The following is a 14,064-nucleotide window of genomic DNA, read 5'->3' as shown; positions in this document are numbered from 1 at the left end:
CCTCTCTCACCCTCCCCACTGTTCTTTTGGTTTTTTATTTTCATAGAGAGAGTCACTATCAACTAAGAGTTGGCTACAATGGCTGGGCAACAGCCCCCAGGATCCACCTTTCTCTGCTTCCCACATTGACAATAACAAGCACACACCAACCACAACTCCCAACTGGGAGTTCTGGAATCCCACACTCAGGTCCTTATGCTTGCACAGCAAGCACTGAGCCACCTCCTCAGCTTCTTGATGCTGCATCTTATTGAGTGATATTTTACATGTGCTGAAATGATTTGCATATGGTCAATCATCCTTGCACACCAACTTGAACAACATGAAAGACAGTTTTGTACACTATTTAGTTTGATTCACAAGTATTTGGTTTGAGAAACATTGTGCCAGTGCTCATCGGGAATACAGATCCATAGTTTGTTGTTCTTGTGTCATTGTCTGGCTTTAATAATAGAGTGATACTGACCTCCTCAGAATGAGTTTGGAAGAGTTCCTTTCGTTTCATTGTTATGGAGTGGTTTGAGAAGGTTAGCATCATTTCTTTAAAAGTTTAGCCGAATTCAGTAGTGAAAGCTGATGCTGTGGCCCAGTTGCCATAGTATTCACATAGATGATCAGAAAGGCTGAAATGCATTTGCCAATATATGGACAACTGGACAATACTGTATAACAAGCCAACACATAATGCTCTGAAGAAGCATTTGCACAAAGAGGACATCAATTACACTGTACTCTATCAAACAAAATGAATTTCTATTTCGAAAATGAGAGGCACATACCATACCACTAATTTCTATAAGAATAGTTATAAAATGGCCAAAGATAATTTGAAAAAGACAAGTTCCTATGGATTCACATACACTCATTAAAAGATCTCCTACGTAGCATTCAACATTCTGTTGACAGGATGATCCTATTTTGTTTCCAATTTAAAGTCTTTCACTGTTTTTCCTGATGCTTCCACATTTGACGGAAATAATACCCACTAACTAGGAGCCAAACTGAGAGTTACAAGCAAAATTGCAAATAATTCATTTAGTTAATGCCTTTCCTTTATTTTAAATATATGCATATGAGGATGGAGAAATGGCTCAGCAGTTTAAAGTACTTACTGCTCTTCCAGAGGACCTAAGCTTAGGTCCTGCCATCCATATTGCATGGCTCACAACAGCCTGCAATTCCACCTCCAGGGGCCTCCAACATGGGTGAGCAGGCGAGCGCGCGACACACACACACGCGCACACACACACACTCAAACACCAAAATAAACCTTTAGAAATGCCCAATTCTGAGCCACAAGCCACATACGCCTTGATTGTCTCTGCACGTGCTGGCATTGCTTGTACTTTAATTAGGTGTCTCCCCCCCCCCCCCCCCCCCCCCCCGCCCCGTGGAGCTTCCACCAAGAGCAGCCTTTGTCAACAGACAACTAGACCACTTGATTCTGGAGAGCCATGGGAAGGAACCCAAATACCTGCTTGGAAATTCCAGCGGCGACTGACACAGAAAACGACACAAATGGTTGTGCAGCTTTAATAAAGCCGCCAAGGAAAACGCAGAGGCTGCAGCAAATGGCAGCCGTGGCAGCATGTTCCCGCATCTCCCACTGCCTGCTCGAGAGAGGAAAGATGGAGTCCAGCCGGAAGGACAAAGCCTGCCCCAGTGCTGTCCCTGGAGGAAATGCTGGCCTGCGATAGCCCGCAACTTCCTGTCTCCTATCTTGCCGCTTTCTAACCTTTGTCTCACCCCACATTTCTTCCCACCTTCCCCATCTTCATCCTGCAGCCCTTCCTTCCTCTGCTCTTCTCTCCATTCCCGTTCTCTGCTTACCTCGCGGCCACCTTCACCTTCTGTTTTTTTTTTTTTTTTTCTTTTTTACCCTTACTGACTTTAATCCTTTTTCTTCTGGGCACAGCTGGACAGGCTTCCTGGCTTTGGATGGTGCGAGGGAGATAGTAACAGTTTCCGAGGGAACAATACCGGGGCCAAGGTATCAGAGAATGTGCTCTGGGGACTGTGAGAGTCAAAGGACCCTACAGCAAGGACTCTGCGTTCTGCATAGAGTAGTTCTCCTAAGTGAGGAGAGAGGTAGGGAAGGAGGGAAGGAGAAAGAAGCTTAACCCCAGCTCACAGAAGGGAGCCTTGAGCTAAAGCCGGAAATGTTCATCTATGTCATAGTGGAGTGTTTGGCTTTTCTTCTTTAGGTCGTACAAGATCTTAATCATGGGGAACATATTATGGAGACTCTTGGAGGGCAGTTTTCCTGGTATCCTGGAGGGGAAGGGGCTAGAAGGCGGTGAGACACTGTTGTGATTTTAGCAGATATTGTGTAGTCTGTATCTCTTCACCCACAGTTCTACATCTTACTCCGTGTACCTATTTCTAATAATATACTTCACCCCACAAAGCAAAATAGGGGAGTCCAAGCCTCCTGATGCCTCTTGACATCTACTCACTTAGAATTCCCACCCTCTTTATATAACTGGGACCAGCTTGATGGATAACTCTGTGTATTTATACTGAGCCCTGTGCTCACAGAGACCCCCTACACCCTGCCCTTGGCTGAGTACTCTGCTGACGCCATCTTGAATTTTGTGCACTGTTGCCTGAGTGCCTTTCATTTTCTGCTTACAGTGGGGTTTTACACTTTTGTAGAGCAGTGGTCTCAACCTTCCTAATGCTACAAACTTTTAATATAGCTGCTCGTGTTGCCGTGACCCACGACCATAAAGTTATCTTCACGGCTACTTCATAACTGTAATGTTGCTACTGTTATGACTTGTAAGATAAGTAGCTGAAATGCAGGATATCTAATATGTGACCCCTGTGAAAGGGCCTTTCCACACCCAAAGGAGTCACGAGCCGCAGGTTGAGATTCGCTACTGTAGAAGCTCCTGATTGTAACAATTTGTGAATTATAGATCCCCAATAATTCTTCGAGCCCTGGAACAAAATTGATTGATAACTACTAGGAGATTTTTCAAGATTAATAAAGAATATTATGAGTCTTTACAAAAGCAAAGTGGTGCCGGTTTCTCCTGAGGGCATGGGAGCGCTTCCTGAGACCGTTCAGACAGTTCCTCAGTGACTGCTCTGCTACATGACATCTGGGCCATGGCCAGAGGCTGCGTGGAAGGCGATAAAGGCATCCTTGAGTTTTGCAGAGTTAAACACTTGGAGAAACTTCAGGAAGAAAGTACTTGGTTAAAGATAAAGGTAGCTGGCCCCTAAGCTTGCTGCCTATTGCTAGCTTCTCCTTCTTTCCATGACTCTTAGGATGTTTATTCTCCCCTCTCTCAGTGGCCAAAGGACAAGTTTAAATTTCTGATTTCCTCTGGGAAGCCTGCAAGAGGCAAGAGGCACCAAATACAGGAAATCATGTGGAGAGGATTTCTCATTTATTACAGTCCCCAGATTACTTCCCTTCCCCAGCCTCCGCCTCCACCTCCAGGCACACAGTGCCTCCCAGTTTCTTCCTGCTCTGAGGAACAGCCCACAGTTCACCTCTGCCCTGAGGTCTGGAAGCCTGTGTGAGCCTGGACACATCTCAGATCTAATCTGGTGAAACTCTCCTCTCCTCAGGGTCGCCTGAATGAATGGGACGCCCTTAAGTTCCGCCTCACCTCAGAGGTCTGCGGGGAGATCTTCCACACAGGAGGACAAGTGAGGAGGCTGCCCACTGCTGAAGAGAAAGGTAGGTGCCTGTGTGGTATTTTGTTTCCTTGGCTATGAGGTAAGCTGCTCTAAAGCAGATGGATGGGTTTCTGTCTACTCGGCACTTCCCGGTGGCTGCTTCTACTCAACTCCTGTGCCTTGTGGATCAGCTGGGTAAATAGTGGCAGGCAGAGGCTGTTCTAGTGGATTGTTTTGAATTCGTATGTCTTTGGCTGGAGAATAGCGGCCGGCATAGTATAAGGACCATAAAGTGTGATTCTTGTTTTCTTTGGAGGAACATGACATTAGAGGTTGTGTGTTTTGGCTTCTGTGTAATGAAGGGAGGAAATATTTGTGAGCTGACTTGCCCTTTCCCCATTGTGAAGACCTCTACCATGATTGTTTTAATTTGTTTTCGACTTAGAAAGATAGCAAGGTGGATAAAGAAAATGCTAGCAGCAATACAGGCGCTTCTTGTTTATACAGCTTTGCATTATAAGTAAAAAAAACAAAACAAAAACAAAAACAAAAAAACAAAAACAAAAACACAAAAAACAACAACAACCCGAAAAGCAAAACCAAAATCCAACAAACAAACAAAAAGAGACATGTTGGTCAGGAAGTTGGTGGCCATCTATGCTGTTTTCCAGAAAACATTCTTGCTCTTCCTGAGATTTCCTGAAATTCTTATCTCATGATAGCTACAAAAGCGTGGCTTGATGTGAAAATCCTTTGCAGGCACGACGCCCGCCCACCCGTTACCTGGCCGCTTTTGCTGGATGTCAGTGGGGTTCCAGGTGATGCAGGCTGAGACCCAGGGAAAGGCAAGGCAGGGTCAATTTGCACCACAGTGTTCTCTGAACTGCGTGGGGTGCACTCCTGTTTTATCTCCTCACGTCACCCTCATAACCAGCCTTTCCTCAAGAAGAAAGATTTGTACTGATTTCAATGAGTGCCAGCCAACTTACTGAACTCTTTCCCCCCTAACTTTCTTGGTTTAGATGATGGGTGATCTTATTTATTGATTTCTTTATGTAGTTGCCATTGCATACTTAGGTTTGATAGTGCCTCTCTCCATTCATCCCCTGGGTCCTGCTACAGAGTTCTTGGGAAGATGTGATTGTGATTTTGTGGTTCTCTTCCTGAGCTATTGTCAAATAAACACACGCTGCCGCTTACGGCTCTGACACCAGGGACCATTTGTGTTGGGCGTCACTTAAGGGCTTTTTAGAAATGCAATACTCTGCCTCCCCCCTCCCCCCCACCCCACCCCACAACCCCAATCTCTTTGCCAGACTTATTGAGTCTGTATTTCATCCAAGTTGTAATAAATCTTGCCAGCTTCCACCTTGAGGAGGGTAGATGACTCTTTCAAGTTCTGCCCCAAAGCATCGTGACAGCCTTACCTCTCACCACCTGACTTTCCAACTGTACTTAGTGTCAGTTCCCTCGTCACGTGATCGCTCTGCTGCCCACCTAGGTCCTGGGGTGCTGCTCTCTCCGCCTGGATGCCTCCATTCAGCTTCTCCCCAATTACCTGTTATAGCCTTACTTTACTCTCATGGCCCCACATTCAGTCCACCCCTTACTAAGCACCTTGGGTCTCTGATTTTATGGCATACAAACTGATGGTTGCTATGGGTTTTCTCATTGGTAACTAGACACTGGTGTTTTGTTCCTGAATCCATAACACTTGGCACAATGTCTGGCATATTGCTGATATTCAGTTAGTATTATCTGACTGACAGAAGGAAGGAAGGAAGGATGGATGGAAGGAAGGAACAAATGAATGTGTGCATTAGCTGAATAATCTGAATTAACGAGTAGGATGAGATGTGTTGCTAAAAGTTTTCCAGGAAGACTGCTAGTGTGTAAAACATTTTCCCTCACCCTTCCAGCTGAGACTTTGCTGGATTCAGTTATTCACCAAACATGTTGAGGGTCTACTGGTGAGCTGTGCAGTTTTTCAAGTCTTTACATGCCTCTGTCATATGGCACTTCCTAATCCCTGCCCTCCATGCCTTACCAAACTAACCCAGACTTACTTTCTCAGCAACATGTAATAAATACCTCATCTCTATCAGGCAGCCGGCTACATGCTAGGAACATGAGGACAAAAGAAACTATGTGAAAGCTGAAAGCCTGGCCTGATGGCACATGCGTGTAATCCCAGCACTCAGGAGGCAGAGGCAGATGGATCTCTGTGAATTTAAGGCCAGCTTGGTCTGGTCTACAAAAGTGAGTCCAGGGCAGCGAAGGCTACAGAGAGAAACCCTGTCTCAAGAAACAAAACAAAACAAAACAAAAAAAGAAAGGAAGGAAGGAAGGAAGGAAGAAAGGAAGAAAGGAGGAAAGAAAAAACAGAGGTCTGATGGCTAACAAGTGTTAACACATGCAAGTGAGAGCATTGGGAGCCTTAAGACAGTGTGGTCATGCAGAAAAACTTGTACCATGTTCTGGGGTCTCTGTCCATAACACCTGAGCCCGTGGCTGTCTTGCCAGGGGACTTTGAGTTTAAGCCTTTCTCTAAGCCTTGATTTTAGGCAGCGGTTAACAAGGAAGCTTTGGCTTGCCTCGGTGTACGGAGGTCACAGTGCCTCTGCTCTCACATTGGCTCATGAAAATTGTTTTGAGAGGTCTTACATATCCCAGGCTAGCCTTGAACTATGAACCGAAGAACTATGACTTGAAATTCCGATGCCTCTGCTTCCACATCCAAGTCTTGGGTTTACAGATCTAACCTTACCATGCCCAGCTTACGCTGTGCCAGGGGTGGAACCTAGGGTTCATGCTTGCCAACTAAGCAAGGAGCCCGCTGCCCACTGAGCTACATCTCTCCCATCTCTCATGATAATTTGAAGGGCAGTGAGCTGTAGGTTTCTGGGACAAAGTCACAAAAGGAGTCATTTCATTGCTCTGCCTTTAACTCCAGCCATAAATGGTCACATTGTCCTTTGGAACCTTTTTTTAGAGTACCACGTAGCAACAGCTCCAAAGGAGGTTAAAGACAAACAGCCCTTTCTTCATGTGCCTAGACCCAGCCACTAGACTTAGGCAACACAAACTGTTCAGGCCTTCTCAAATGACTTCTTTCTCTGTCTTTTAACCCTCTCTTTCTTGTTCCTCTTACCACCCAGGGTCCAAATAAATGCCTCCCGGACACCCAGAATTCCTCCTTGCTTTTGTTGCTCATACCGCTTTGCCTCTAACTTACTGCACCTTTGTACAACAGCCCGTCAGCTCAGTTCCTAACTACTCAAATGTACATTCCTCTCAATGAATAATAAGCAAAGTGTTAGCCACAAAGGAGGTGTTATCCTGCGTGGGGGGTTCTAGTGGATAGCCATACATAGATTATACCTGAAACTTAGGTATATAATACAATCTCTGTCTCTGTCTCTCTCTCCCTCTCTTTCTTCCCTCCTTCTTTTCCCTCTTCCTTCTCATCCACCTCCACCACCATCCTTTTGGGAGATGGGGCTGCATGCAGCCAAGGCTGGCTGACATCTTACTATAAAGATGAAGAGGGAATAACCTTAAACTTTTGGTCCTCACACCTCTTCCTAAGTCAACATTTTCTTTTACATTAAATTTTTTTTTTTTTTTTTTTTTTTTTAATCAGAACCTTGTGTGGGGTAAAAGAGAAGAGGCAGTTTTAAATTCTTTGTTTTGTTCATCCTTAAGTAAGTAATGTACCTTGCTAAATTTTGATTTTGTTTCTGAAAAAAAAAATATGTACTAACATAGAGGGTGAAAAGACGATTAATTAACTAACATGTGTAACGGGTTGCTTGACTGAATTATAACAGCAGTATTGGGGAGATGGCTCATTGGGTAAAATGCTTGCCACACATACTTGAGGCCTTGGGCTCACATCACTATCACCTACATAAAAGCCAGGTGTGGCGGTGCACATCTGTCATCTTAGCCCTGGGGGGAAGGAGAGGCACAGAGATAAGTAGATTTCCAGAGTTCTTCTCCTTCTTCTTCTCCTCCTCCTTCTCCTCCTCCTCCTCCTCCTCCTCCTTCTTCTTCTTCTTCTTCTTCTTCTTCTTCTTCTTCTTCTTCTTCTTCTTCTTCTGCTTCTTCTTCTTCTTCATCGTTTTTTTGAGGCAGGCTTTCTCTGTATAGCCTTGGCTGTCTTGAACTCAATTTGCAGACCAGGCTGGCCTCGAACTCACAGTGATCCGCCTTCCTCTGCTAGGATTAAAGGTGTGCAACACCACGCCTGGCTGCTTGCTGTCTTCTTAATCTAACCTAACCAGTGAGCTCTGGATTCAGTGAAGAGACCTTGTGTCAACAAATAAGGTGTAGAGGGACAAAGGAGGCACCTCAATGCCCACCTCTGGTGCATGGGTACAAACATGCAAACACGCCACGCAGATCACACTAAGTAAAGGTGCTATCCCAGATCTTAAAGAGACGGTGACACTGAGAAGAGGATCACCCACAGAATAGCTGAAGGACACACAGGTTATTTGTTGTAGTGTCTAAAGGTTACCTCCAATTGCTTAAAGGTCACTCGTGTGGGAAAAAAAAAAAAAAAGGCCACCAGATCACTGAATAGGAATTAGAGGGTAAAAGATTTCAACTCAATATGCGGAAGGATTTACCCACCATGAGAATTGTCTAAAAATGGGTGAGTCGTCTTGTAGGGGTGGGGAACACCCTGTCCTGGGCAGCATTCCAGCACCCTAGGAGAGCAGTGGGCTGGCCAGGGTGTTCCCAAGGGGATGACTGACTGGGTGGGGTCTCAGCGATGGCCAAGAGGGTCCCTTCCCACTCTTGAGAGTTGTATGATGTCAGTGCCCTAACCCAAGCCACCAGATAAAGAACTGAGGAAAAAAAAAAATCACTACCCTGGAGTGACATGAGCTGACTTTTCACTCTCTGGCTTTATTTTTTGGCAGCAATAATTTTAAAATAGGATCCTTGCAACAATAGATTAAGTCAGACTTCCAGGAAAAAGCACACACACACACACACACACACACACACACACAAGAAAGAAAAAAAAAAGGAAAAAAGAAAAAGAAAGATCTGGCCACGCAACCAAAGGATGGGTGGGTTTTTTTTAGATTTATTTATTTATTTATACAGTACTCTGCCTGAATGTGTGCCGACACACCAGACCAGGGTACCAGATCTCATTGTAGATGATTGTGAGCCACCATGTGGTTGCTGGGAATTGAACTCAGGGCCGTTGAAAGAACTGACAGTGCTCTTAACCTCTGAGCCAACTCTCTAGCCCCCAGGATGTGTGTTCTTAGGCACTCAGAAGTCTAACTGAGACATGTTGAAGCTAAGTAGCTCCATGCTCTTCTGATGTGAGTTAGGTGGCAAACCTCAAGGGAGAGAAGAGAGCTGGCTGGAGCTGGCTGCTTGCTCTAACATCCAGTTTCTCAGCCCTCCTCCAACCTTTACTTCTTGTAAAAAGGACCCTGTCGATCGTAGCCTCTGCCAGCTGATAGCTTGAACAGTTCCTAGAGACGTAAGGATCGGCTTAAATGGGCTCGGGCTGTCTAACATTCTCCGCTAATTCTTGGTTCTTCATCGACTCAGGAGAGCTGGCTATTCTTGCAGTCTGTTTAGAACCCTCACATCCTTCTAAAGATGCTGGAACGCATTCCAGCACGCCTTTGCTTCCTTCAGCCTCGTACTGAGATCCCAGGGGAAGGAAAAAGAGCAGCAACCCTCCTTCCTACAAAAGGGTACCAACAAACACTGTAGTTTGTCAGGCAGAAACAGAGCCACAATATAGTTTATTCTGAAGGTTTCCCTAATTTTGCTTTCTTAAAAAGAATTATAGGTTTAAAAATCCCTTTGAAATACAATCGACGGTGTGGGGCCACGTTATAGAACCGTTGCAGACCCATGTGTTTATTTTTAGATGCACTTTGGCCACACAGCATAGCAAAGCAACTGTCTAATGTCCGAAGCATGGCCCTGGGAATTTCCTCTAACAAGGCTGTGTTTCCGTCCATTGTGGCAGTACAAAGGGCAGAAGGAGGCTTGAGAGGAGACTCCTGGTAACTCCACCTAGAGGGAAACATGGACGCTGTCACCCCGCCCCAACCCCCCACCCCCGCCCCTCAGTCAACTCAATGTGATCCTGAGTCCTGGGGGTCAAGATGGAGGTCGACCATCCTCCACTCTGGGCAAATGCAAATGAGAAGATAGGTCTGACTATTTTTTCCCTCTTCATCTAAAAATATCTCAGACACCGGTGATGGCAATCAAACAATAAAAGGTCTGCTTTCTATTTGCAGGCAAGGATATACTCACCAGTGCTGGGTGCTGGATTCTGGAGCTTTGATACAGGGATTTGAGGATTCAAGTTGAATTGTACAACAAAGGGGCTTTAAAGCATATTACAGAAAAATGAAAATCCTAAGAGCACACACGCCATCCAACATGCATGTGCAGTACTTGCTATTGCAAGAACTAGGCAGTGAATCATCCAAAATGTTCTTATTATTGCAGGTTTTGATTTATTCATCTTCAAGATAGATATAAAAGATCCCATATCTTATTAGTTTGGAGATAAATAAGTTACTATATTCCAAATTATCAGACCTTAACTAGACAGGATTTTGCTTATGGCTTTACAGTTTGATTCCACTTTGCTAAAAGTTTCTTATAAGTAATTCCTATGAAAGTATTTAATAGCCAGCATCCAATATTTTTGTTTGTTTCACTACTGTAAACAAAAAAGTCCAGAATGCCACTTAAGCTGGGTATGATGGCACACACTTCTAATTTTTTTTTTCCAAGAAAGGATTTTTCTGTATAGCTCTGGCTGTCCTGGAACTGGAATTCAATCTGTAGACCAGGCTGTCAACCTGGGGCTAGCCTGAGCTATGTGGTAAGATGTTTTTTCTCTCAAAACTTCCTAAAACTTGGCTATGCTGATAGCATCATTAGGTGATGTGCTTGCCTTACAAGGCTTGCGAACACCAGTTCTGTCCCTGGAATCCCCTAAAGAGATGGATACGGTGAACATTTATGGACTACAGGCTGGGAAAGCAGAGTCAAGAATGTTTTTGAGGCTCTGCTGACCAGCCAGCCTAGCCTACTTGGTGGACTCCAAGCAAGTAAAACTCAAAAAGCAAGGTGGATGGCCTCTGAGGAATGGCTGCAAACCTGCCCTCTGGCCCCCACATGCATGCTTATGTACACGCATGTGCACATCCAAGCACCCACACACTCAAACTCCAAAACCAAAACAAAATCACTACACCGTCCATTATATTTTAATCCCTCCCTCATGCTGTTCAGGAAGCTCTGTACGGCATCGTTTTTTGTCTTGAGGTTCAGGGCCCTGGCTTGTGTGAGGGTCTCATGGGAGAGGAAAAGGTGGGCCTCAGGTCTACGTGCAACATTCTGCACCTGTCCTGCCCTGTGCCCATCTGTGATCCTAATTCCAGTGGCTCAAGGGTCAGCCTCAGCTCCAGTACCATCAAAGGCTCAGGGAGCAAAGGGGAGCTGTCTGTAGAAACACCAGCTCAGTGCAGGGCTAGGATGCTTAAGCCTTCTCAGCAGGTGGCTGTCCAGGTCCTTCCAGGTTCCCAGATGCAGAAAAATGTTTTCTAGCCCTGCAGTGAGAATACAGGAGTGCTGGTAAAACGCCTCGCTGGGTTGTTTTGTTGGCTGAGTGTTTATTATCAGACGCCCCTCAGGGGTTCACAGGGCAGGTTGCAATGTCCTCCGTGTGAGGCTTGAGAATTTCCTTCCATAGAGGCTACGCTTCCTCTCTTTGTTGTTCCTCAAAGAACAAGTGGACTCATTGCTAGACATCCCCACTTAACCCTCTCCCGCTGCTGCCCTGTGGCTTTTCATAGCTGGAGAAAAAACACACTGGAGAGAAAATAAGATTGCAGCATTTCAGCTCTGTGTGTGCACCTGCAGCGTGTCTGTACCTGTGTATGTGTGGCCATGTGCTTATGTGTGCATGCATGTACATCAATGGGGAAGAAATAAAGTAGAATACATTGCAGAAGAGGAATTTTCATTCATGCACCACACCATGGCTTGGACCTGACAAAATTATTTTATATACATTTTATACATTATATACATTTTATATACATTTCTATGAAAAATGCTAATTCAATTTCAGTTCCTTCTTAAATAATAGTTGATTCCCTACGCGCCTCCCCCCTCCCTCCAGTGTGCTTGCTGCCGAAAGCAAAGGCACGATCTTTTAAGTGGATAAGAATGACTTGTTGAACATACTTCTACAACTCTGCTAATCACGAAGGAGATGACGTAGCAGCTCTAGAAATTTCTAGAGCATACGATAGTGGCATACATATGTGCAGGCACACATGTTCATGCATGACGAGGGTGCAAAGAAATCGGACAATTGTCTGAACTAAGGACAAGAGGGATTAGAAGGAGGTCATGAATCCTCATCTTGGTTGAGACTCAACTGCATTTTCCAGCAACACTATCTGGAATTCTAGGAGTACCAGGAAGAGTGAGTTCCCAGGTGCCCCTCCCCTCATTTGTACACAGGCCCACAAGCACACATTGCACCAGGAGGAAGGCTTGACCCCCAGCTCTAATCAAAATCACAATTCTGATCCTTTCCTCTCTGAGTCTGCGTCTTGTTTACACAGTCCAAGTGACTGACCATGTGGCTTTCATGCCACTTTTTAATTTTCATTCAGGGAGCATTTGAGCATGCATCCTGCCCCTTGTTTACTCTCCTCTAGAATCCCAGAGAGTGGCTCGCAGAGTCTTCTGAGGGAGAACTGTGGTGGTTATGGAGAAAGCCCATGAGCATTGTGTCAGTGGAGCAGCTGTTCAACCTCCTTTCTCCCACGAGTAGGAAGAACGAACGGGGACCAGTCTGAGAGGATACAGGCTGCCTGGGGTTTGGGTGGTGGATAGGATGCCACAGCCTCTGTTGTGTGTCAACAGAAAGTAAGCTCATTGCTGTTTGTTTTAATAGACTCAATCTCTTTACAGGAGGTATTTGTGTGCATGTGTGTGTCGGTGTGTGTGTGTTTGTGTGTGTGTGTGTTAGGTGCATGTGGAGGGCAGAGCTTGATATTGAGTTCCTTCCTCCTTCTCTCTCCACCTTAGCTTTGGAGGTTCCCAGGCTCCCTGAGCTTTTGAAATCTACTTTACATCTTGATTGTAGCCCCCTTCCCCCCCTCCTCCTGGTCCCACTTCCCTCCCCCTTCCCCTACCTCCCCTCCCCTACTCCTCAGAAAAGTGGAGCCCCCCCCAACCCACCCCAGCGCATCAGCATCAAGTTGCATCCTCTTTTGCTGTGGCCTGGAGAAGCAGCCCAGCCAGGAGGGAGTGATTAAAAAAAGAACAAAAACAGGCAATAGGGTCCATGTCAGAGGCAGCCCCCACTTCCCTTACTAGGGGATCCGCATGAAGACCAAGTTACCCATTGGCTACATCTGTGCAAGGGACATAAGTCCAGTCCATGAACGGTTCTTGGCTGGTGTTTCAGTTTCTGTAAGCCCCGCTGGACCCTGGTTAGTTGGCTCTTTTGGTTTTCTTGTGCAGCTTTTGTCCCCTCTGGCTCCTTCTATCCTACCTCCCGTCTCTTCTACAAGATTCCACCCAATTCATGTATAAGAACCATTTTCTGAAAATACCTCCAAACCTTGATTTAGAACACATTTTTACAATGGTGGCATAAGTCCCTCCGCCATGCATTCTTTAGGGTAGACCTGATGGTTAGCTTGTAAACTTGACACACAGCCTAGAATCACCTGGGAAGAGAGATTGATAAAGGATTATGTACATTGGGTTGGCCTATGGGCATGTCTATTTAAAACTGTTGTAGTCAAGTTAATTGATGCAAAAAGACTCAGCCTACTTTGGGCAGCACCATTCCTTAGGCAAAGGGTCCTGACTATATAAGAGTAGAGAGATCAAGCTGAACACATGCAGCTACGTAAACAAACATACATGCATTTATTCTTTTTTGCTCTTAACTATAGGTATGATGTAGCCAGCTGTAGACTGTAACCCAGAAACGTGAACTAAAACAGATCCCTTTCTTGCCTAAGTTGTACTTTTTCCAGAGTATGTTATCACAGCAACAGAAATAAATCTTGAACAGTAGGTTCATGATTTTTCACCCTAGGCTCACCTTTGCTAGAACATTCATCCTACTGACTTTGTAGCCTTGTTCTGAAATACCTATTTGGAAGTGGAAATAGTTAACTGGTTTACACAATATTATGAAAATTAAAAGGCATATTACATTAAAAGATTTGTTTAAAAAGCTCAGTATAGTCTTATGATGAGGTTTGTTCACAGAAAGAGACAGGGACAGGCAGTGGTGGTACACACCTTTAGTTCCAGCATTCAGGAGGCAGAGGCAGGAGGATCTCTGTGAGTTCGAGGCCAGTCTGGTCTACAGGAAGAGTTGTAGAAGAG

General features: G+C 45.2%; 1 protein-coding gene across 1 annotated transcript in view; it reads left to right on the top strand.

Annotated features, from left to right (window-relative positions):
• Positions 1-3,425: 3,425 nt before the first annotated feature.
• The window catches only part of Adgrf5 (adhesion G protein-coupled receptor F5), a 96,740-nt gene continuing 86,101 nt past the window's right edge, over positions 3,426-14,064 (top strand). The window contains exon 1 of the mRNA XM_051152935.1: positions 3,426-3,694. The gene's annotated coding sequence lies outside the window, so the exon portion shown is untranslated. The remainder of the gene's footprint in view (positions 3,695-14,064) is intronic.

Source organism: Acomys russatus, chromosome 11, assembly GCF_903995435.1.
Source record: "Acomys russatus chromosome 11, mAcoRus1.1, whole genome shotgun sequence".
Lineage (NCBI taxonomy): Eukaryota > Metazoa > Chordata > Mammalia > Rodentia > Muridae > Acomys > Acomys russatus.
The sequence above is the reverse complement of the archived record's forward strand: the minus strand, read 5'-3'. Positions and strand labels throughout refer to the sequence as shown.